This window comes from Sardina pilchardus, chromosome 8 (genome assembly GCF_963854185.1).
Source record: "Sardina pilchardus chromosome 8, fSarPil1.1, whole genome shotgun sequence".
Classification (NCBI taxonomy): domain Eukaryota; kingdom Metazoa; phylum Chordata; class Actinopteri; order Clupeiformes; family Clupeidae; genus Sardina; species Sardina pilchardus.
This window is the reverse complement of record NC_085001.1, coordinates 7483473-7506140: the sequence shown is the minus strand read 5'-3', so window position 1 is coordinate 7506140 and position 22668 is coordinate 7483473.

Sequence of the window (22668 nt, the reverse complement as noted above, 5' to 3'; positions counted from 1 at the left end):
GAAACAGAGGTCAACAAAGCCTAATCTGTAGTCTTTGACTCTTTTGATGTACACTTGTAACATGCCGTTAGTAGATGTTCAATTTGACCTCCTGATGTTGCTACAATACACCAGATGTTTCCCTCTGTATAACAACCGGCTTCATTAGCACGCTCATCTTCACGAATATCAAGCTTTCTCTCTCTCTCTCTCTCTCTCTGCCTCTGGCTGTACTTATTTGTGTGTGTTTGTTGAGAAATAGTATTCCGATTAAGTCTCTTTTGAAGTGAAGTTTTGATTAGGCTGAGTCAGTGATCAAAAAATAAAAGAAAAGAAAAACAATCGCTCAGAGTGTTCTGACCAAATTCTTTTCACATTTTGGCAGCTCTCCTTATGTTTCGTGCTCTGAGGAGAAAATCTCTAGTCCTCTCCACTCTATCTCAAGTTCTGTAATTGGGGATGATGGGAGGGGAACTCAATAAAAATGACGCGTCCCCCAATACCCCACCAATCAGAACATTGATCTCCGTGTCAACTATGTGCCTAATGGACACTGGGCGGAGCACTGAGAGCATTGGGAGCTTTTGTTTTGCCCTTGCTTTACAAAGTGTCCTAAATCCATCTAGATCAGTGGCTCAGTTTGAAATTGAAGACAAATCAACAGATGTTATGAGCAATAGTCTCACAGAGCAGAACAGGGTGGGGTGGGGATAGGTACTATGGCACAACTGGCTACAGTGTCCACATTGGTCCAGGTCATCTCCCAGTCCATCCCTGTCTCTCTCTCCCACTTACTCCCTGTCACTCTTCACTGTCCTCTATCAATAAATTAGAAAAATATATAGTTAGATAAATAAATACATAAATAAATAAAGGTATATCGGATGGACACCTATTGTCCTCTTAGGTGTATGTGTCACTTAATATTCATTTCTATACAAACTAAGACGGAGGATTCGTAAAGAAACGCAAGCAGCCACACAATAAGCGTCTAAATTAGCAATGTACCAAAAATGTGATTAGCGACGAGAATTCCCAGCCGTTGATGTACAATGTGAAAAATAATAGGCGAACCACCAGGCCAGCGCAAAACTCTGAGCATGGTAAACAAAAACGGATATTTCAGGAGGTAAAAGCCCCAAATGTTTTTCAAATCTAAACACCTATGGCTACTAAAAAATGTAAGGTTAATTTATCAAACTAGTGCAGTGCCCGTACAAACAATGTTTTGCAAGAAACGTGTTGCCCAATTACGTTGATGCAGGTAGATGATGTTAAATTGACAATGATGTAGAATCAGGCCCGTGCAGTTAGTAGAGCTTTTTACTCACTTTGCAAAGTATAAAAGTGAAGGGGAAAGGTGTTTGTTGCTGCTAATGGCAATATTAGACAAATGACATACCCATGCGTTTTTGCTGTTGTTGGGAAATGATAAAGCTAACCGCATGACCATGGCCATGCTAGTGCTTCGGAAGTGTGCTGTGTATGTGGGTCAGTGTCGTATGACGATACAGTGGTTTGGTGGGCTGTCGTGTGTGTGTGTGTGTGTGTGTGTGTGTGAGTGTGTGTGGTAGTGTGGTATATGTGAATTGCTGCAGTCAGGTGTGTGTGTGGGAGGTGGGGTGGGGGGCAGTGTGCTGTGTGTGGGGGGCAGTGGCAGATGATCCAGAGGGTGGTGGGCTGTGTGTGTGTGTGTGTGTGTGTGTGTGTGTGTGTGTGTGTGTGTGTGTGTGTGTGTGTGTGTGTGTGTGTGTGTGTGTGTGTGTGTGTGTGTGTGTGTGTGTGTGTGTGATGGGGGTGTTGGCTAGTGTGCTGTGTATGTGGGGCAGTGTCGTATGATGATACGGTGGTTTGGTGGGCTGTATGTTGTCTGTAAATAGTGTGGCTTCCTATGATGCAGTGAAGTTGGGGTAGTAGGCCTGTCGTGTGTTTGTGTGTGTGTGTGTGTGTGTGTGTGTGTGTGTGTGAGAAGTATTGTAAGTGTAGTGGAGTGCATGGAGAAGTGTGGTATATGTGAATTGCAATCGGGTGTGTGTGTGGGTGGGGGGCAGTGTGCTGTGTGTGTGTGTGTGTGTGTGTGTGTGTGTGTGTGGGGTGGGGGGCAGTGTGCTGTGTGTGTGTGTGGGGTGGGGGGCAGTGTGTTGTGTGTGTGTGTGGGCTGGGGGGCAGTGTGCTGTGTGTGTGTGTGTGTGTGTGTGTGTGTGTGGGGTGGGGGGCAGTGTGCTGTGTGTGTGGGGTGGGGGGCAGTGTGCTGTGTGTGTGGGGCAGTGGCATACTGATGGTCCAGAGGGTTTACTGACATTTTTAACCCAACTAATCTATGTATGTATATGTCTTTAGTTGTTGAATTGTTACTTATTACATTTAGACAATGTACAGCTTTTAGCTACACAGAAAGACTTTTTTTCTCTTTTTTTCTCGAGGAGCTTCAGTCCCTGAGTACTTTTCTTAGTTCTTATCTTTCTAAGTTCTTATTTTTCAGTTTTTTTTCCGAATGTTTTTGTTATGACTAATGTTCAACGCTTCTGTAAATACCTAAATAAGAATAAGCTATAAAATAATACAGTTAAAATAATAATAAAATAATATTTTTTTACCTGGAAGATGTTTGTGGATGGAGTGGCCACTTGAATTTTCGCTTGTGTTTGCCGCCAAATTGATTTTTTAACGTAGTATGTTAGACTCTTCTGACACCACCAGATGGCAGTATAAGTGCCCACGTACGTGTCCAAAACATCCCCAATTCAGTAGTGAACACGATTTTGGACCTACGAGCTAAAAACGTTCTGTCCACGCATGTGACCGCTAAGCCCTATTAAAAAAATAATCATTAAAAAAGTCCCACAGAGCAGCCTACCCCAGATCAATTCTAGGAGATGAGTCAGGTAAGATTTAACAGGATGAGCAAACATTGCCAGTAAACATCTTCCATGAGTCACAGAGACAATCACATGAGGATCATTTTGTGTTTGCTAGCTTGATCATAAGGGACACTACTTTGGTGTGCTACAGTAATTAATTGAGTAGCTAGGATATTTGAATACAATATACTACACAACAGAAATAGTACAAGTGTGTTTCTGTACCTCGTACAGTGCATCAGAATCAAGGCTGTGGGTTAGTTTTGGCAGCACTTGACTTCATCTGCTATTATGTATATACTGTATGCTGTGTTGGTGTGAGCTTCTGTCTAATGGCATGTAAATGTGTTTAAATGTAAATTAACCTTAATGTAACCTTGCCTGTGAGTTCCTCCTCTGGGGCTGGTTGGTGGGTGATTCTTGGCAGTTTTTCTTCACTGCACTGCTTCGGATGTAAACATCTCCTTAATGATTTGATTTAGGGCTAAACGTAAGTAAACGTGCTTTACTGCTCCAGAGCCTTTTCCGTGGGTTTGGGGGCTGCCGTGGGCAATGGTGTAGGATCATCAGTGTTTAAGCTCTCTGGATAGAAACTCCTAATGAGTCCATTTAGATATTATGTATATGTAAATACAAAATGAATTAATGGACATGTAAATCTTAATGTAAATAAATGTTTATATTAAATACCACCTCCTCCCCGACACCGTAGCTGTGTCCTGGTGAGAGCTGGCTTTGGGGACTGATGGTTATCTCCCCGCTGGGTCATCAGCTGTGGCGGAGTTGGGCAGTGTGTGTGTGTGTGTGTGTGTGTGTGTGTGTGGCCGGCGGCCGACAGAAAATCGTTGGGCAAATATCAGCCCGGGGATATGCATTACTCCTCAAATTACCTCCCACCTTGTGCTTATCTGCAATCGTTCATCACAGGGAGTGGACGGTCGATCCTCCCCATCATCATCTTAGTGTTAAACAATCAGTCACACACCTTGTTGGTGCGTCAGCGAACAGCAGAATCTGGCATGGAGAGGGGTGGTGGGGGGGGGGGGGTATTGGAGTGGGAGCTGAGCTGATGACAACTATGATGATGGTGATGATGATAGAATATTTTAGAATATATTTTTGCTTTGGGTGTACTGTAGAGGTGGTGGTAAGACTGCGTCTACTCTTCAAAAGGAGGGAGATGGGGAATAGGGGCAACAACAACAAAAAAAAGACAGCTTGGGCCTTCAGGTGAAAAGAAATCTCTTTGCAGCACTTTTCTTTTTCTATGCATCCTTTCATCTTCAAATAGGTCAGACAAAGGAGCCATTATTGCTCTAGTTCATGCCAAAAAAGTTTCACTTACAAACTGACTGTGGAGCCATCACAGGAGAATAAATAGGGCACATTCTGCATGCTGACCAAACTCCTAACACACTTCCCATCAGTGATGACTCTTACCAGCCTTTTCAATGTGCACCAGGTAGGCTACAGTACATGCAGTCCCTTGCTGTAATACATTTCAAGATATTTCTCATCTCTGGTTGTAAACAGTGGGGATAAACCACCCTAAAACACCAGCGATTGTTTTGAACTGTACAGGCCTAAGAATAGTCTAAAGGGTGGGTGGTACAGACAAAAAATAAACTGATAAAAGTAGGGAGAGAGAGAGAGAGAGATAGTGTGTGTGTGTGTGTGTGTGTGTGTGTGTGTGTGTGTGTGTGTGTGAGAGAGAGAGTTTTGTCGGTGTATCTTCCTTTATCTGTCTGCGTTTAACCTCAGTAATTAAGAGTGTGAACTCTCCCTTGACCGTGTTATTCAACCCGGCTTTGTCCTGGACTCTCGACCACAGCCTAAGCCCCGCAGAGGCTGCTCGGATTAGAGGGGAAAAACAAATGAGGAGGAAGTGAAGACGTGATAAGAGCCAGGCTGACCTTTCATGCTCCTCTCCTCCGGCTGGGGCTTGAGTGGCGGCACACTGCTCTACGCTGCGGCTCTGCTGAGATGGTGGGGCCCCGGAAACCCCCTCATATGAATACACAGAAACATGTACACGCTGCACACACACACACACACACACACACACACAAGCCCCTAAACGCATACACACACACACACGCACACAGACACCACCTCTAGTCACATCTTCTTCATCCTTTGTGTGTGTGTGCGCACACGCATTGAAGGGTGTTAAGGTTCTGTTTTGCTTTAGGGAGACATCCTGTATGTGCTTTCACTAGTGACAGTATGCTTCAACATGGCACTCAACTCAAATGCACACGCCAATACAGCGAGGAAACTATTCACTGATATGAGACAAAATTGGGCCAATTCTATTTCTAAACTAGTGGCGTTCATCCAGCTAAATAATAGAAGTATACAATCTACGTAATTAACTACAGTAGTTCACATGTGGTCTCAAGTCATTTGTTGTGACAAAGCCACATTGTGTTCCTACTGTATTAGTCTCATGACATATAAACATAAATAAATGCAAAACTACACACAAGATCTCCTCTCTCTCTATCCCTCTACCCCCCCCACCCCCCCCCCCCCCCACACACACACACACCACCTAATGCACATGCATCAATTCAATAACACACCCAAAACTTGACCCTGACTGTGTTACACACACACACACACACACACATCCTTCCCTGCACGGTCTCGGGGTCCTCCAAGGACTTTCATAACTATGATAAATATTCATTAGATTATTCGCTAACAAGAGCACCTCACCACATAACCAAATCTGTGCCTATTAGTCTGCATTGGGGCCCTCTACACAATCAGCACCTCCCTCGACGCAGCCAAGCCCCTCGTTTTGTATGATGCTACTCATTTAGCAGCACACAGCGGCTCCATTCACATAGATTAATTAGGGGGAACACATTCGCTGGCTTGTTGAGGAGTAAGGCCATGACCCAAGCTGGGTTTCTCCAAGCTGCAAGTGGATGACCCCCCCGATCGCGCTGACGGGATTCTGTCTGTAGCCTGGCAACACTTTTCAGGAAAGGGGGGAAAAAAACGGTATTTAGGGGGTTTTATTCTGTTTAATTCTGGCTTGACACAGATGCTTAATTAGAAAGTGGAAGAGGTCAATTTCAATTTGTGGTCGCCCCTTTGCCGAGCTTCTGTGTAATCTAGGGTTTATTCAGGCGTGTTTGGACTCTTACAGAAGTTTCCAAAGTCGGATCCACTCTTTTCCTCCTTGTGTACCGATTCACCTTTTAACCGGCATACTCTAATGCTATGAATAATCTGGTCAAGCGAGAAAAAGTTGCTGGGTTTTGTGTGTGTGTGTGTGTGTGTGTGTGTGTGTGTGTGTGTGTGTGTGTGTGTGTGTGTGTGTGTGTGTGTGTGTGTGTGTGTGTGTGTGTGTGTGTGTGTGTGTGTGTGTGTGTGTGTGTGTGTGTGCGTGCGTGCGTGCGTGCGTGCGTGCGTGCGTGCGTGCGTGCGTGCGTGCGTGCGTGCGTGCGTGCGTGCGTGCGTGCGTGCGTGCGTGCGTGCGTGCGTGCGTGCGTGCGTGCGTGCGTGCGTGCGTGCGTGCGTGCGTGCGTGCGTGCGTGCGTGTCCTCAGAACATATGTGGCACACACAAACTAACAGGGCCACCACAGGTGATGTCCCTACAGTACGTCCTCACGAGGTGTGTAACTCTGACTATTTCCTATCACTTTGAGTGGATGCTGAGAGTGCTATAATGGACTGATGCGAAACACTGCAGATGCTTAAAGTGTTCGAGCCTCCTTGGCTGGACTCTCATGTCCAACTGAGCCCCAGAATATCAGCACACGGGCGAAGGGAGGACTCAGGATTACGCTGGCTCTAGCCCGCCAGCAGCAGGCCAGTTAACCTGGGATAGATGGTGTTTGCTTTAGCTCAGGAGGCGATGAGGGATTCCCATACAAGGCTTCGGTTTGCCAGAGGGGGTAGAGGGGGTAGAGGGGGTGTCCGGCAGGGCCTTCTGATGATGGGAGCGAGGGGGGGGGGGGGGGGGGAGGAGCGAAGGGGGGGGGGGTGAGATAACAGAATCCCTCCTCTCACAGCAGTGCTAAGCCCAAGCCCTATACACTTTTTCTCCCTCTCACTTTTTCTCCTTTTTCATCATTCCTTCTTTTGCTCCCTCTTGCTGTCCACTCTACTTCCATTCATTCGCTCTCACTCCCTCTCTTCTTCCTCTCTCTCTTGTTCTCTCTCTGTGTCCTTCTCTCTCTCTCTCAGTCTCATCATCTCTCGCCCTGTTATGCACTCTCTACTCCTTTCTCAGAGGTTTCTCATGTGGTCGGGGTTAGGGTGTGTGTATGTGTGCATGCGTGCGTGTGTGTGTGCGCCCGTGTGTGTGTGTGTGCGTGTGTGTGTGCAGGATCTAACAGCCCACACTGGGGCCGCGTTATTTACTCTTTCATTTCTCATTGGCCCTCTTCTGTCTTGTCACTTATTCATTGGATTGCTGATGGCCCCGGCCCTACTTCAAAGGACTAACGGGATCCCGTCCTCCTCACGGCTGAGAGGAAGACATCCACTGTCTCGGCAGAGGGTTAATCTGCTGACGACTGTGACAGCTGCTCCACTTAATGCCACTGTAAGCGTTATGAGTCGGCCCTGCACAATTCATGAGCATTCTGGAGAAACTTGCGTCATGTGTTATTTATGAAGAACGGCGGTCATTTGGGAGAAGGCTGTGGAAGGGTTTGACGTCACGCATGCCAATTAAACCTCTGCTTAGATCAGTGCTGAGCAGCCCTAGGGTTGCGGATCCTTTCTTGCTCGGCAATAAAAGTGACATGTTTATCTCATTGGAAGGAAAGTTAAACCACTTTTCTTATCCAACAAATTATATATATATATTATTATGCACATATGGATATATGATATATGTGAAGGGAAAATGTAGCCTACAGAAAGTTTGGAGAGCCAATTGCCAACTCTGTTCCAGAGGCAATTGTTAAGATGTTTAGCAAGGAACATATACTGTAGCACCTAGCTACAAGAAACAATAAGCCCACTATGAGCTTGTGAAAAATCAACATCAATATTGATTCAATTTCATTTTGGTTAGCTATTATTAAAGTAATAAGGTGAGTGAAGCTATGCACATTTGTGCTTACCTTACGACCGTGACTTCCGTTTCCTTATATGATCACTTATTGTCAGCCCCGAGGTAGAAGTGAATCGAGCTCCTCCACCTTTTGATGAGCATATTAAACCTTTATGGTCGCTCGTAAAGCTTTCAAAAACAAATCAGCGCAGTCAAAGGCACTTCCCCCATTACCCCTGCAGTGGCTGTGCTGCCCTACGAGTCCCTGGGAGCCATCTTCAGCACCTTGTAGTCATTCACCTCACAGCTTTATTGGCACTGTTGTCCCTGCGTGACTTTCACTTCTCATCTCATCTTCACCTCTCATGCCCCTCAGTGTCCACGACCCACTTCCTTCCAAAGGTCAGTGCTCAAGGCCATCATGTAAAAGAACAATATAGGCGTGTATCTCTCTCTGTGTGTGTGTGTGCGTGTGTGTGTGTGTGTGTGTGTGTGAGAGAGGGGGGGTTCAGTCTTTATTTAGTCCTCCAAAGACCACAGGCTGTGATGTTGTGGCTGGAGGGGAAGTATAGACCATCAAGTCAATGGCCCAATACAGATGATCGCTGATGATGCCCCCAGGGCATTGCTATTGAAGTGCACTTCATATCCAGTTGGGATGGCTGTTGTGGTGCTAGCGCTACGCAGGGGTCATTTAAATTCAGTTTAAAATTCTATTCTGTAATTTATACAGAAAATGATCAATTATCACTGCCCAGAGGACACGGATCACATTTAATGAGTTTTTTTTTTTTTTTTTACTAATAAATATAGTTTTAAATAAAATCATTTGACAACCCTGTATAGATATTTACATAATTGATGATAGTGTAGCCAGCCACACTCTGTCTCTATCACACGACACTCATTCTGTAATGAGATCATTAAATGTTCTTTAAAAATAGACTTAATGTCCAATGACTCCTTAGCTATGTCTATGTCTATGTGTCATTTTATTGGTGCGCATTAGTTTAGAACATCAGCCACACTAACAGGCACACCATAAACCATAACAATCTGATATATAACTCACACAGACGCCCCAAATTCATCCGCAGTTCCAAGAAAGCACAGTATGGATCAGCGTCACAGTGGTTCTGACCTTTTTTTTTTTTCCTGTTACGTTTTTTTTTTTTTTTTTTGTCGTTTTTGTTCCTCCTGTGAGGTTTCGCGAGACGTCAGCAGAATGGCATCCCACCAAACGGGCTGCGGCCCCGCGTCTCTCCGCACGCCCGCTCACCATCTCCTCATTATCTGCCTGCTCCATGTGTGCAGGAGACTCTGGTGCTGGTGACCAATCGCCTCAGCCGCACAGCCATGGCCAGCGAGAGCCGAGAGCCATGCACAGTGTAATCTTGTGCGCGGGTTACTGAAGTAAACTCTGGCTATGTACAGACTAGAGGACACATCAGCCCCCGTCACGTCTTCTTTTTTTGTCGTGGTTGAAGAAAATGCCCAGCATAGGGAGATCAGAGTAAACAAGTTCTGGGCAATGTTTACAGAGATATGTTTGGACGGGATAAATAGTGGCCCCGCGCGCCGTTTTTTCTTCTGGCTGGTCCCAGAGCTATGTCTTTCTCTCTCTCTCTCTCTCATGTCTGTCGTTTTATAACTCTTTATTGTCATTCTCTCTGGCACCCTCATTTCCATATAGAGGCAAACATGGTCATCTATGGAGTGTGTGGGGGAGGAAGAGAGGGATTAGTGTCTCTGGTCTGTGCTGTGTGATGGGGGTGGCAAATGGTGGGCTGCCATTTTTGTAAAAAATGAAATAACTTTGTCTTGACTTCACAAAGCATGTTTGCTTCTCCAGGCATTTGCTTGAACGCACTACTTTGCACTTAAAAATGGAAAGCAATGATTTCAATTATGACCTAGCACACTGTGATAAATGTAAAGGGGGGGTTGGGTGTTGGGGGCTAAACGGAAATGTGTTTAAGCCATCTAATCATCCAGATGGAGCTTAGCGGTGCACACTGTCATATCCCCAAATCATGACAAAAACATCACGCTCTCTTGTTATAACCTGCCAAATGAAAAAGTACCATATGCTGGGCTTCTTTCACAGTGACCAGAGATCTCTTCTTCGTGTGTGTGTGTGTGTGTGTGTGTGAGAGAGAGAGAGAGAGAGGGAGAGAGACACAGACAGAGACACAGACAGACAGACAGACAGACAGAGACACAGACAGACAGACAGACAGACAGACAGAGGGAGACACAGACAGACAGACAGACAGACAGACAGAGAGCCTGAATCAATGTGTGGGGCTGGAGCACATTTGAGAAATGTATTTTGTATCTGCTGTCTGTGAAGCTCCCTGTGCCAAATGTGTTTTGCCTTCGGAAAGAAGAGGACCGAACATGAGAAGCGACAGGCCATATGATGGTGTGTTAGCAAATCATTGAAGTTGAAGAAAAGTGGCCCTACGACATGACTGAAAAAGAGAAAGAGATGGAGGACAAATCACATGTTTTTAAATTCAGACAACAATGCCATGGAGTGTGAGGAAGAGGAAGAGGAGGAGGAGGAAGAAGAGGAGAGTGGATGATATCTGGCCGATTGGCAGATGAGACCTTTGACATAGAGTCCTGTAGTAACTACACCTTTACACCAGAGGTGCTTTGTATTTTTTTGTTTTGTCTTTTTTTTTAGTTTAAGACATAAAATGACTCACAACAGAATACGACGAGACAACCGTTTTGGCACAATGTCAATAAAGCCTCTGCTCTGCGTTGCCCAGAGATCTCTCAAGTTGCCATGCAAACCAGCTGACTCCTGTAATAGCTCTCTGGGCCACACTGGGCAAGTCTGTGGACAAGTGATGTGTGGCAAGACAACTCAAAGCCTACAGATCTCCACATATAGCACCTTCTTCAGCCCTGGCCACCTCCAGCCATTGGTTAGAGCAACGGTAGTGGCATAGCCAGGAAACAGCAAAGGCAGTTCCTCCCATCAGGGATTTATGAAGGGTTAGATGTCTGTGTCTGTCTGTCAAGGACAGGATTTACAACAAAGGCCAGTTTTACGAGTAGATTTAAAGGCACAGAGAATATTAACTTCCTGAAAAGATTTAGTCAGATTATTTCACAGAGGGGGGCTCCATAACAAAAGGCTTTGCCTCCTACCTCACTTGACACTTGGCATGAAAGAAAGAGTGTCAACATGGGCTACCCAAATGAAATGTCTGAGGAATTATAAATACTGTAAATATCAGTTACTGACCTTTGACCTGCATGTCATGACTTGTTTATTCCATGAATCCACAACTTTGGGGCACTTACACTGAGAGTCTACAGAGAAGGAAAAGTTATTGAGGAGAACATATTTGCACAGTGTTTTCCATACAGCTATTCCAAAATGATGCAATCATTAACACCATGATTTTCCCTCTCACTTCCACCATTTGTGAACTTTCGTTTGTTGCCCCTCACTTCAGTATTCGTTTCTCTTTCCCCCTGTGACCTTCATTCAGACTTTAATTGAGTTGCTTCTCTTTTTTCTCCTTTTTGACATGTAAATAATGTATCTCCATTAGTGGCTCTTTTTACTCTCACAGCTTCTCCCATACAGTGCCATTCAATAAATAGAAGATGAATGTACACACACACACACACACACACACACACACACACGTTATTTTCACAACCACAAAAATGAGTGCAAAGTTTCCTCAATAGATAGCAAACGGATGGTAATTAGAGATCTCACAAACAACTTTTTAATTACCAAACCATTGTAAAAGGAAAGAAAGAAAAAAAAGCACTAGTAAAGACATCAAGCATCATTTGAGATCTAGTGTTGTAATGTGGGTGAGACAGCTAATTGCAGGGATCTCCATATACTGTACACGTTTGCAGAGGAACAGATCACCTTTATCACTATCTCCGAATGCTCTGGAATTTATAGACACAAAAGCACAGATGATGTGATGGCTGAAATTGTCTCCCCGATCAGAACACTGTTACCACCTGTATCCCTAAAGGAACTGTGAGTACTAGAGGCCTCAACAAGGCTCAGTTTGTGAATGGCACATGGAAATGAAATGCAGATCTTTTGATTTGTTATTCATGCATTCTCATTGTTGTCATTTTACATGAAGAGGTTGAAAACAGGATTCCTGGAAGCATCAGTAAAACTAGCGACAGGCAGCTACTGTGGATAGACAGATGTTGATTGTTTGCTTTCCACCTGCAGGTTTTCAGTCGACAGGTTTCAATGTCAATGTTTCAGTTTCAGTTTTTTTTGTTTACTGTAGTCTTCATTTTGAATGGTTAAACTGTATTGTTCAGAGGTTTAAGAGTACCAGAATCCCCCCCCCAGCATTTTTTAAATGTCATTTGCATGAGAGATTAATCAGCATTTAGTTTACAACAAAGTAAACAGATGGATCATTCGTGTTTTAAACTTATTTTTCCTCTTTTACAAATAATTGTGCAAAAGCTTAACAGTGCTATAGTACCATCCTAGATGGCCACTTACTGTCATAAGATATCTGTGATTTTAGTCAACCTCAACCATTTAAATCATGATGCCTGTCTCATATACCAACACTTTCAGCTTAATTTATAGATATAGTTATAGTTTATTTTATGGGAATATACTGTATGGGAGCTCTGTTTTATTTATTTTTTCTCAATTAAATCATAAGGATGTGGAAACAAAAAACAATATTGAGGAAGAAGACCAATAATTCAAAGTAATGTCATTTTAAAAGATGATTTAGGGTGCAATGCAAACACTGGCCCTAGCAGCTGCATGCACATTTTATTAACGACATTTCATCAGGAGAATTTCTTATCAAAATTCATGTCACTTTGTGTTCTTTATTTTTCAGTTTTTTTTTTGTTTTGTTTTGTCTCTCATCTGAGTAGATAACTGGAGAGTGCTTTTCATGTCACCTCTGGCAGAGCTGAATGCATGGCACAGCGCTTTCATGTTCTTTCATGATGTTCAGCCCAAAAAGGAGTCACATGCAGAAGAGAGACGAAAAGAAAAAGACAAAAACAAACGCGATAAAAGAGCAGCGAAGGGGGGGGGGGGGGGGGGGGTCTCTGTGTGTGTGTGTGTGTACGTGCGTGCGTGCGAGGGTGGGGTGCAGTCATCAGACCCCCCTGATGATTTTCGGGCCTAGCCAGCCCGCCTCAGCCGCACGGTTACATTCCTACAGTACGATAGCAATGTAATTAAGACTGAGTGGAAATGAAGCAGCAGTACCATATTTGATGTTTTAATGAATGTGGGAGGAGAGGGCCTTGGGATCAGTGTGCACAGCTCTGCCTTATAGTATGCACTGCTCTTCACATACTTCATATCTAGTGTGCGTTTAGGTGGATGTTTTGGTTTGTGCGAGGAGAGAAAACTGAAGAATTCTCGCTAGTTCATTACAGGACACCGCAGGGTTCCAAAATCACACTTCTTACACAGATTCCTACTGTGACGCTGACAAAGTCACATTTTGCTCCGGGCTGTGTAAAGACAACTCTAAAAAAAAATGAATCAGTAATTAATTGCATGTTACATTACTGGGGTGTGTTAGGTAATTCATTTATTCTATAGCACAGAAATAGCTCAAAGTGTGTTCAAAGACGTTGTTGGAGTATACAGAAGGTTACTGATGAGCTGCAATTATTTTTGCCATCTGTTGACGGGAGAACATCCATTTTCTTTCAATTTGACACTTATTACAAATGAGCATGTTCTTCCGGAAGCATCGGAAGTTTTAGTCTGCCTCCCAGGGTCCAAGGGTCCAAGGGGGTCAAATTCGCAGAGCAGCGCAGACGAAGACCAGGACTGTCTAGTCCCCGTGGGAACGGGCTTGCCATGCCGTGTCGCTGACGCAACCTCTCCTCTCCTCTCCTCTGTCCTCTCTGCTTCAGCTGCTCCAGCACTGCCGCTTAAAGGGGAGTCTGGGATTCTTCTCCAACACACTTGTTTTTATGAAACGCGGTGCAGATTCTTTGTGTCTGCGCTCTCCACAGTCCTGGTTCCGTCGAAGAGAAACCGAGACAGCGGTACAGACGGAACCGTGCTCAGATCCAGACAGCCAACACCTTGCTTCCGGAGGACGGGAGGGAGTCCTACTGTATAGTTTGAAACGTCAAGGAAAGGTCAAGAAAAATGCCTACTTTTACTACTTTTCTGCTTGTATACATACCGGGCTTGGCAACCAGATAGCCGCGCTAATGGATTTCTGGCCACCTGCTAACGTGATCTACAGTACCCATTATGTTATCAGCTCAGGATCAAGTAAATAATCGCCATTATTTTATACTAATTTATTAAGGTACAGTTTGCGCCCCTTGAGTGACATTGACCGTACATACCTTGACAGCTCAACATGCAGGTCCATTTGGGGTTCCATTTTTCTGACCCCATGCTGTACGCACGCACCCAAACTAAGCTCTGAATGTTTATATTGAAGGGGTCTATAGGGACTGCTTGTCTGATGAAGGGCTAGGGGCCCGAAACGTTACATCGTGGTGACTATTAAAGAACACTGAGGAGCATTATTTGGTGTGCGGACTTCCTGTTCCTTTAACTTTTGCTCATCTGTCCAGCACCCAGTGTTTTATCTTTTTGGATGTGCGTGCGGTACTCTTTTTGCATCTATTAGGGACTGCACCTTCGTATATATCTGACCACAGGAACTCCCCCTGGCCCTCTCTGGGGCTCGGGGCTCGGCTGAGGGGCGTAGCTCAAAGGGCCCAGGAGGTGCCGGAGCAGCTCCACAGCTCACCGATGACTCCCATGTTCTCCCACTGTACTCACTCACTTACAGATAAATTGGCTGGAACGCACTGTGGGTATATGAGACCGCAGGCCACGGCACCGGAGCAATCTATCACTCTGTCTGGCTGGTGGTAAAAATGCGCGCTGTGACAAAGAGCCAGATGTCAAAATGGGAACGTGCGTCCCTGCTCCCATTCTTCCAGTCCCGACCAAAGCCTCCGAGGAAGCCCAACGAAAGCATGTAGAAGGCAAGTGCATACATACATACAAACAAAGAAACAAACGCATAAATGGATCAATAAATAATAGTCTTATGTGGCTTTGGTGACAGGGTGCCTAAAAATACACCCTGCGGACCACTTGTAATGTGATGTGTCACTGTGCTGCAGCGATTAGCGCTTTGTCTGCAATATGGTGCTTGCAGATGTGATCGTTTGCTATCAAAACAAATCACCCAAAAATATCTAAATATTTTTCAATACCCACACTTTTTTCTGACAATCATTGCATTTCCGCTCACCAGCTGCTGCACAGTGAGAAACACAGGAAGCTTTTATGAGCTTTGAGCACTGATTTTGCCCATACACTCGGGTCATTGCAGTCCTCCGTAATAATTGCAAACCTAATCCTGTCACGAGCAATCCACTCATCTGAGCATGGTGCGAATAACGTTTGAAAAACATTTTTGAATGCAAAAAAAATGGTAGAACAGAAATGGCGTAATGAAGATTGTCGATGAGCAAGACTTCAGAAGGGTGAGAAACTGAGACGGGGACAATCCAGACTGAACAGCTGCAATCTACACAAGGGGAAGTGAGTTTGGTGTGTGTGTGTGTGTCTGTGTCTGTGTGTGTGTGTGTGTGTGTGTTTGTGTGTGTGTGTGTGTGTGTGTGTGTGTGTGTGTGTGTGTGTGGGATGGGTAGGGGGTGGCAAAAGATGGATTCACCGTCCACTGGCTCTGCTGCTGCTGCTGCTGCTGCTGCCGCTGCTGCTGACTCCTGCACTTGGGTTAGCCTGCAGGGATTAGGGGTCAGATGGGGACGAGCTGCCCGCTCCTACACAGTCCACAGGTGAGCCAGTGCATATCAGGACTCTGGACTGTCATTTCCTCGGCACAGGTTATGTACTCTAGTGGAAATATCATTTAATACCCCCCACCACACACACACACACACACACACACACACACACACACACACACACACACACACACACACACACACACACACACACACACACACACACCTCCTCCAGATAGCGGAAGACTCGGGAGAAAAGTCTGTCCTCGATGCTGTGCAGATCCGTGTCGGCTCTGTGGCAGTTCCGTTCCTCAGCGATGTGCCGTCTGGGCCTCGAATCTGGTGTGTATCTTATTACCCCCATCCCCTCCCAACTGCCCTCTAAACACTATTCTGCACGTGCATATTACCATGGAAATGGAGCGGAGGCAGGGGCTCATTGCGGGCTATTAAAATGTAGGCCAGTGAGTGTGGACGGGGCAGAGTGTGTGTGTGTGTGTGTGTGTGTGTGTGTGTGAGAGAGAGAGTGTGTGTCCAACAGCGACATGCATTATGCAGTGGCAGTGCAAGAAAACAGGGCCAAGCACGCAGGCATTTACATGTCTTTAGATCCCGTTAATGCCAGTCAGTGAACAATGCAACTAATCCCTATGCGTTCTATTACATGAACAGCCTATTACCCCCCCCCCCCCCCCACACACCCCCCCCCACACACACACCAAACAACATTGCATCTGAGAGAAAATGACAAACATCCACGGTGAACAATAGGGAGACACCAGAGGAGCAGCTTGCACAGCAGTCTCACAATCTGCTGTTTGTATCTATACTTGGGACAAGCTCTCTGCTTAATGATGTATAATGAAAGAAGAGCATGTTTGCACAAGAGAGTGAAAATAAAATCAGTCTACATTATGATGATATTGACGTGGCGTCTTCTGACAAACAGCCATCTACTTTCCGCAAATACAGTAAGTATCTTAAAAACAAAAGCGCATCTGCTAGCAGCCATATAAGTTGTCGTCATTGTTTTGTCTCCTGCAGTAGCGTAGTCAATAATGAGGCAGTAAGATGTAGTCTGGGACTTACACAAACAACACCTCAGCTTATGTTACGCTTGCCCAGCAGGTGGTTCAGCTTTTTTGGTTCAGAAACGCAGAGGCGGTAAGCCTAGCCTCTTTGTACCCGACACAGGCAGACTCATAGGGCTGGGCTGCTGAGGCGATTTGTCAGTTGTAATTGCATTAAGGAGAAATTCGATGAAACAATGTGGTTTGCTCCAAAGGAGGGGTATTGATCGAGTCGTAGAAACAGGCAACATACCAACTGCACAGACATGAAGTGGTACTTCCTTTGAATTAGCCCCGTGTATGATGTCTGTCCACACCCTCTGGTAGAGAGAGAAACAGAGGAAGATGAAAAACAGAGAGAGAGAGAGAGAGAGAGAGAGAGAGAGAGAGAGAGATACTGAGACTGATACTGAGCCCAATCAATCCTTATAGTTTCAATATAAATATTGTAGGCGTGCATGACTAGGCATCAATATTCATGACATAACTATAGCAGAAATCGAGATAAGGCCTGAGACACACATCACTATTAATTCAGCTAAGTAAAGTCATCTAAGTTGAAGGAGTGGGTAATTTCATACTGTACATTCTGATAGTTTCACAAAGACTTGAAGTTCCACTGCACCTTTGATCCCAAACGTTCAACCAGTCCAGTATGACAAACAACTAGGCAGGACAAGGACACTTTTCAAGGAAGACTTTTCCTGAGATTTCCTCAGAGTAAACCATATCATATGGGTTTCAAATAGATGATAAATATCTACCCTAACGCAATATTCCTTAGAATGTCTCACTAAAGCAGACTAAAGCAGTCTGACAATTTCCAAAACAAACTGCGCAATGTACAAATATATATTACATCCACAAAGAGTATTCTTTTCACCCATTTTTCTGGTGTCCTGACTTTCCTAAGAACCCAGCTAGAGTATCACAGGGGCTAAGGTTGCAGAGGACGGCTGTTTCCGTGTACCACAGTGCCACCTTCCTTCCCCCTCTGCTGTCAGTCAAGAGGCCTGATTCATACAATCTGCGTAATTCAAGTCTCAGAGTGTTGTTGTTGTCTGTCACATTATCAATATCTGTCAGTCATTTTGACGTGTGGGAGGTGAGTACCCTCATTAGACTGAATGTATCAGGGCATTTCTTTTTTTTTTTTTCCCACCAAACCGTATATCAGGACAGTGATAAACACATTCAGAAGTAAACAAATGCAAAGATACATTTGACCCTATTTGTTCAGGGAACTTGAAAGTAACCTTTTAAAAGGTCAGGAGTATATACTGTACTGTCAGACAAAACTCTCTTGCTTGGAGAGTGTTCAGGTTACATTTGGTATTCATGTCCACTGTCCAGAGATGAGTTTGCACCGGAGAAGCCTAAAGATATCTACTGATCTGTACTTTGCCACTGGTTAGATATCTTCATATTTGTGTCATAATCACTCGAATTGTTGATGGGGTTACTTCTGTGAACTGAACCAGAGATGGTTTGATTGAACCAAGATTGCTTATATTACATCATTAGTGACTGTGATTGGCTGAGTGACAGTCTAATGAGAACCATTCACTTGATGGCAGCATTCTAACCTTATAACAGTAATCATCGCTCCACTTTATGAAGCATTTTCTTCTGTAACTTAGCAACCACTGCCGTCTCATCTTGCTTGCTGGGTAGAACAGCTGGGTCAGGGCAATTCTCTTATCAGAGACGTCCCCATTGTGCATGCACTACTTTACAGGATCACTTTGGACAAAAATAATAAAAAATAACCATAACCATAAGTGGCTGAAATAAGATGCCTTAGCAATCTTACACCTCACAAAAATATGTTTCCTCTGTGAAATGTAAATAATTTGTTATATGAACAGATTTTGTAATAATTATTTCAGTGCTAAAAACTTGACTGTAATTTTGCTATGATGTGACTGCAATGGTATGCTTGAGTGCTTGGGTTGGCCTGTAAGGTAGGTAGATATATAGATAGATAGACAGACTGATGGCTAGATAGACTGATGGATAGGTGGACATATGTTTTTTTTTCTCACTAGAAAGCAGGTATTTTCTAGCTTCCTGTTCCAGGTTTCCAGGCCAAAACAGTCTCTCCTCCAGGATCTCTGCCAGTCTGACGCCACTTCAAATGGCCGGATGGAAGCTGAGGTCTGCGTTTGGCACGCTCCACTCCCGCACAGCATATGCAATCACTCTCTGCCAGAATCCACAGTGTCAGATGTTCACACTTTGTGTTCCTGTGTGCTAACTCTGTCGCCTGGATCGATCCAGCACTGATGCTTTAATGGGCGAGCTCTCGCGCGTAACCTCAACACAAGGCTCATGTTTCAGGGAGAAATGTGATTATGCTGACCACGGGATGGGGCCATCCTTGTGCTCACCTTCGCAGAAGTGGTGTCTGTGTAACACCCTGTGCACCCCCCATACCCCCCCCGCCCTCCGCACCCCTCCCCCGCCGCCCCACCTCTCCCCTGCTCCCCAGCCTCCTGTCTCTTTTGTTTGCCATCAGCTTAGAGAAGACCGGAAGACAGCAAAGTGAACCTGGCGTCCTATACCTGGGACTGGCTGTTCCTGTGTGAAAACGATAATCACTTTATCCTAAATTGAATTATGGGGGATTTTTATGTTTTTCTTTTCTACTTAGTTTAAATGCTTCCAGTCAGCTGCCTGATGCCATATACATTTCATTTGTCGAAATGTTGTGCATCGACAGCATCTATTGGTGCAAAGTATCATGGCAAAATTGCCATGATGTACAGTATACACAAAAATTGGCAAAAGAAAAAAAGAAATGCATCACCATTTGATTCATCTAATATATATATTTTTTTTTTTGTCTTGAAGTATTGTTATTGCCGTATTGGCAGATGCATTGTGGTATTTAAAACTATTTCCACTTAAAGTCACTCAAACATTTTCACAAGTATCACTTGTCATGTCTCATGAGGTTGAGTGATGTGATGACTCATCCTCTTTCCGATGAAATGAAAGCCTTGTTGCACATGAAGAGCTGTTCACACTCCCAAGCCAAGATTTCAAGTTGAAGACCCATCCTCACTCACCATTCTGAATACACCAACATGGTATTAATGGATACAGCTTGAGAAGCCTTTCTGAAAGTGAACTGAGTGCATTCTGACCACCATGCAGAGACAAAAAATCACCATCATCTCTTCGCCCATGAGTAATGCACAGAGACAGTGTGTGTGTGTGTGTGTGTGTGTGTGTGTGTGTGTGTGTGTGTGTGTGTGTGTGTGTGTGTGTGTGTGTGTGTGTGTGTGTGTGTGTGTGTGTGTGTGTGTGTGTGTGTGTGTGTGTATGTGTGTGTGTGTGTGGGTGTATGTATGTGTGTGTGTGTGTGTGTGTGTGTGTGTGTCTGTGTGTCTGTCTGTGTGTGTGTGTCTGTGTGTCTGTCTGTGTGAGTGTGTGTGTAAGTGTGTGTGTAAGTGTATTGTGTGAGTTGCAATTATTAATCATGCAAATTATGTTAGTTTGAACTGGTAAACATGCCAAACATAGAGCCAGTTGCTCAGTGATGCATCAGACAAATACATGCAAAAATTGCTTCTTTTATTTTTTAAAATATGCCATTCTACAACTCTTTTCATTTGAAGTCTTGATGGTACTGGCACAAAGTGCTGGTAATGTTGCCAATGGCAGAAATGTGTTTACTCCAGTGACCAGCAATGTTTCAGCACCATGGATAGCGACTATTCAGCAGGCAGCAGCAGTCTGCTGAGGACAGCTGTAGAGCCATCTGTATTTAATATGTTTGTGAACCATTTGGGTCACATGTTATACTTTATATGTTATGCTTACCGTATACTGTACTAGTTGACTTATTCTTTTCAATCAGTGAAGCAACAGGACACTTCAGACCGAGAACACAGTATTATCTACTTGCAGCCTGCCCAGTTTTATGAAAAAACTATCAGTCTACAGCATGGATGGAGATGGCTCAGCAGTCAGTATGAGTAGATATACTGTAGTTTGCTAATGAATGTTGGGAGATAAGCTCCAAAATCTCTTTTCTCACCAAAGAACAAGGTGACTTTGTGCTCAATTTCTACATTACCTCATCCAGATAAAACCAATCCAAACTCCAAAATCCAACTCTCTAAGTGGAGCCATGTCATTGCATTGGTTGCGTTTCAACTTCTTTTATTCACCACCTCAGCATTAGTTTGCCAGAAATCTGGTGGACCAAGGTTCGGTCAATTGAGAGTGTCCAGACAGCAGTAGCTGCCAGAGCTGAGATGAGATGTTATAAGTCAGTGTCAGACCAGTCGTCTGGTGCTCTGGACACCCGACCATGGTTGGCTTCCTCTCTTGTTTCATCCTCTCATAGTCCTCCTCTCTCTTAATTTCTCTCTCTCTCTCTCTCTCTCTCTCTCTCTCTCTCTCTGTCCCTTGGCATCTCTGTCTTCAATCTCAATCTCTGTTTCCCCCTATTTTCCCTTCTCTCTCTCTCTCTCTCCCCCTCTCTCTCTCTCTCTCTCTCTCTCTCTCTCTCTCTCTCTCTCTCTCTCTCTCTCTCTCTCTCTCTCTCTCTCTCTCTCTCTCTCTCTCTCTCTCTCTTCCTGTTTCTCTGCTCATGTTTAGGCCCCCTAAGCCCTGGACTCGTTCCCTGTGTTCCAGCGTGAGTCTCCGCCATCGGTGTTGGACGACCTTCATGGCGGCCTCCAGCCCAGCGTTTCCCTGTGCTCTCCTCCTCCTAACCCACTGCGTTTCATCCACTCCTCTCCTCCTCCTCCTAACCCACTGCATTTCATCCACTCCTCTCCTCCTCCTCCTAACCCACTGCGTTTCATCCACTCCACTCCAGAGCTGCGACAACAACAACAACAACAACAACAACAACAACAACAACAACAACAACAACAACAACAACAGCCACACTACATCGGCGTATCTCTCCATCACCAGCTGGCTGCCATACCCAGGGCCTTATACAAACATCATCAGAGAGAGATTAATGGAGGGCCCGTCAGAGACGTATAGCAGACTTCCATATTTTATGGGAGAGGAGCGTGTGAAGTGGCGGTGGCGGTGACGCAGAAGGCATTGTGCACGGTGGGATGGGATGGTGATGAGGAGGTGGTCGGTGGGGCTCGGGGGGTTGGGGGGGTGGGGGGGGGGGCTAGGGGGATGAGGTATGACACATATGTTGTGGGGAATGCACACAGCCACAGAGCTGTCGGTGATGGATCGTGTCGTGCTGTCGGCTCTGACCTTACTGTTGACAGTGAACACCTGGTTAAAAAGAGAGACTCTCTCTCTCTCTTGCTCTCGCTCTCTCGCTCTCCTGCAGCTGGGGAATTCCTGACACGGTAGTCTTTCATGACATTCTCTGCTGAATCTTACGCCGTGTGAGGATTTTGACATGTGGCTGGAGGTACGCTCCCCTTCCCAGAGTTTACATAACCCACCAACTGCAGGAGAGAATGTGTCATATTTAGTGCTTAATCATGGTGCTCTCTCACGCATGCATAGGGTCATGAGGTCAGTCATACCCTGGGTTTCAAAATCAGTGCGGTTGGGGGATAAGGTAAGGTGGGGTGGGGTGAGGTGGGGTGGGTGGAGGTGGGTGGAGGTGGGGTGGGTGGGCAAAGGATCTGTCTGAATGTCTGATGCTAAATAAAGTTATACACAAATACACTTCCATGAGAACATTTCAATCACAACATGTTTCATTTGGTTGCATGTATTTAGCTTGAGATTTTGGTTCTGAGTGTTAACAAATTCTGCAGGTTGGAAGCTTGGGTCAAGTCATTGCTAGCTACCGACCTGGGAAGAGCCTGAGGGACTGAGGTGAACATAGCTCCCCTCTATTGGTTTCACTCTATCTCTTCAATGTGACAAAAACAATATCATTTATGCCGTTATTATTTTTAACTAACTACTGTACTTTGTTACATATAATCTATTTATATTAGGTA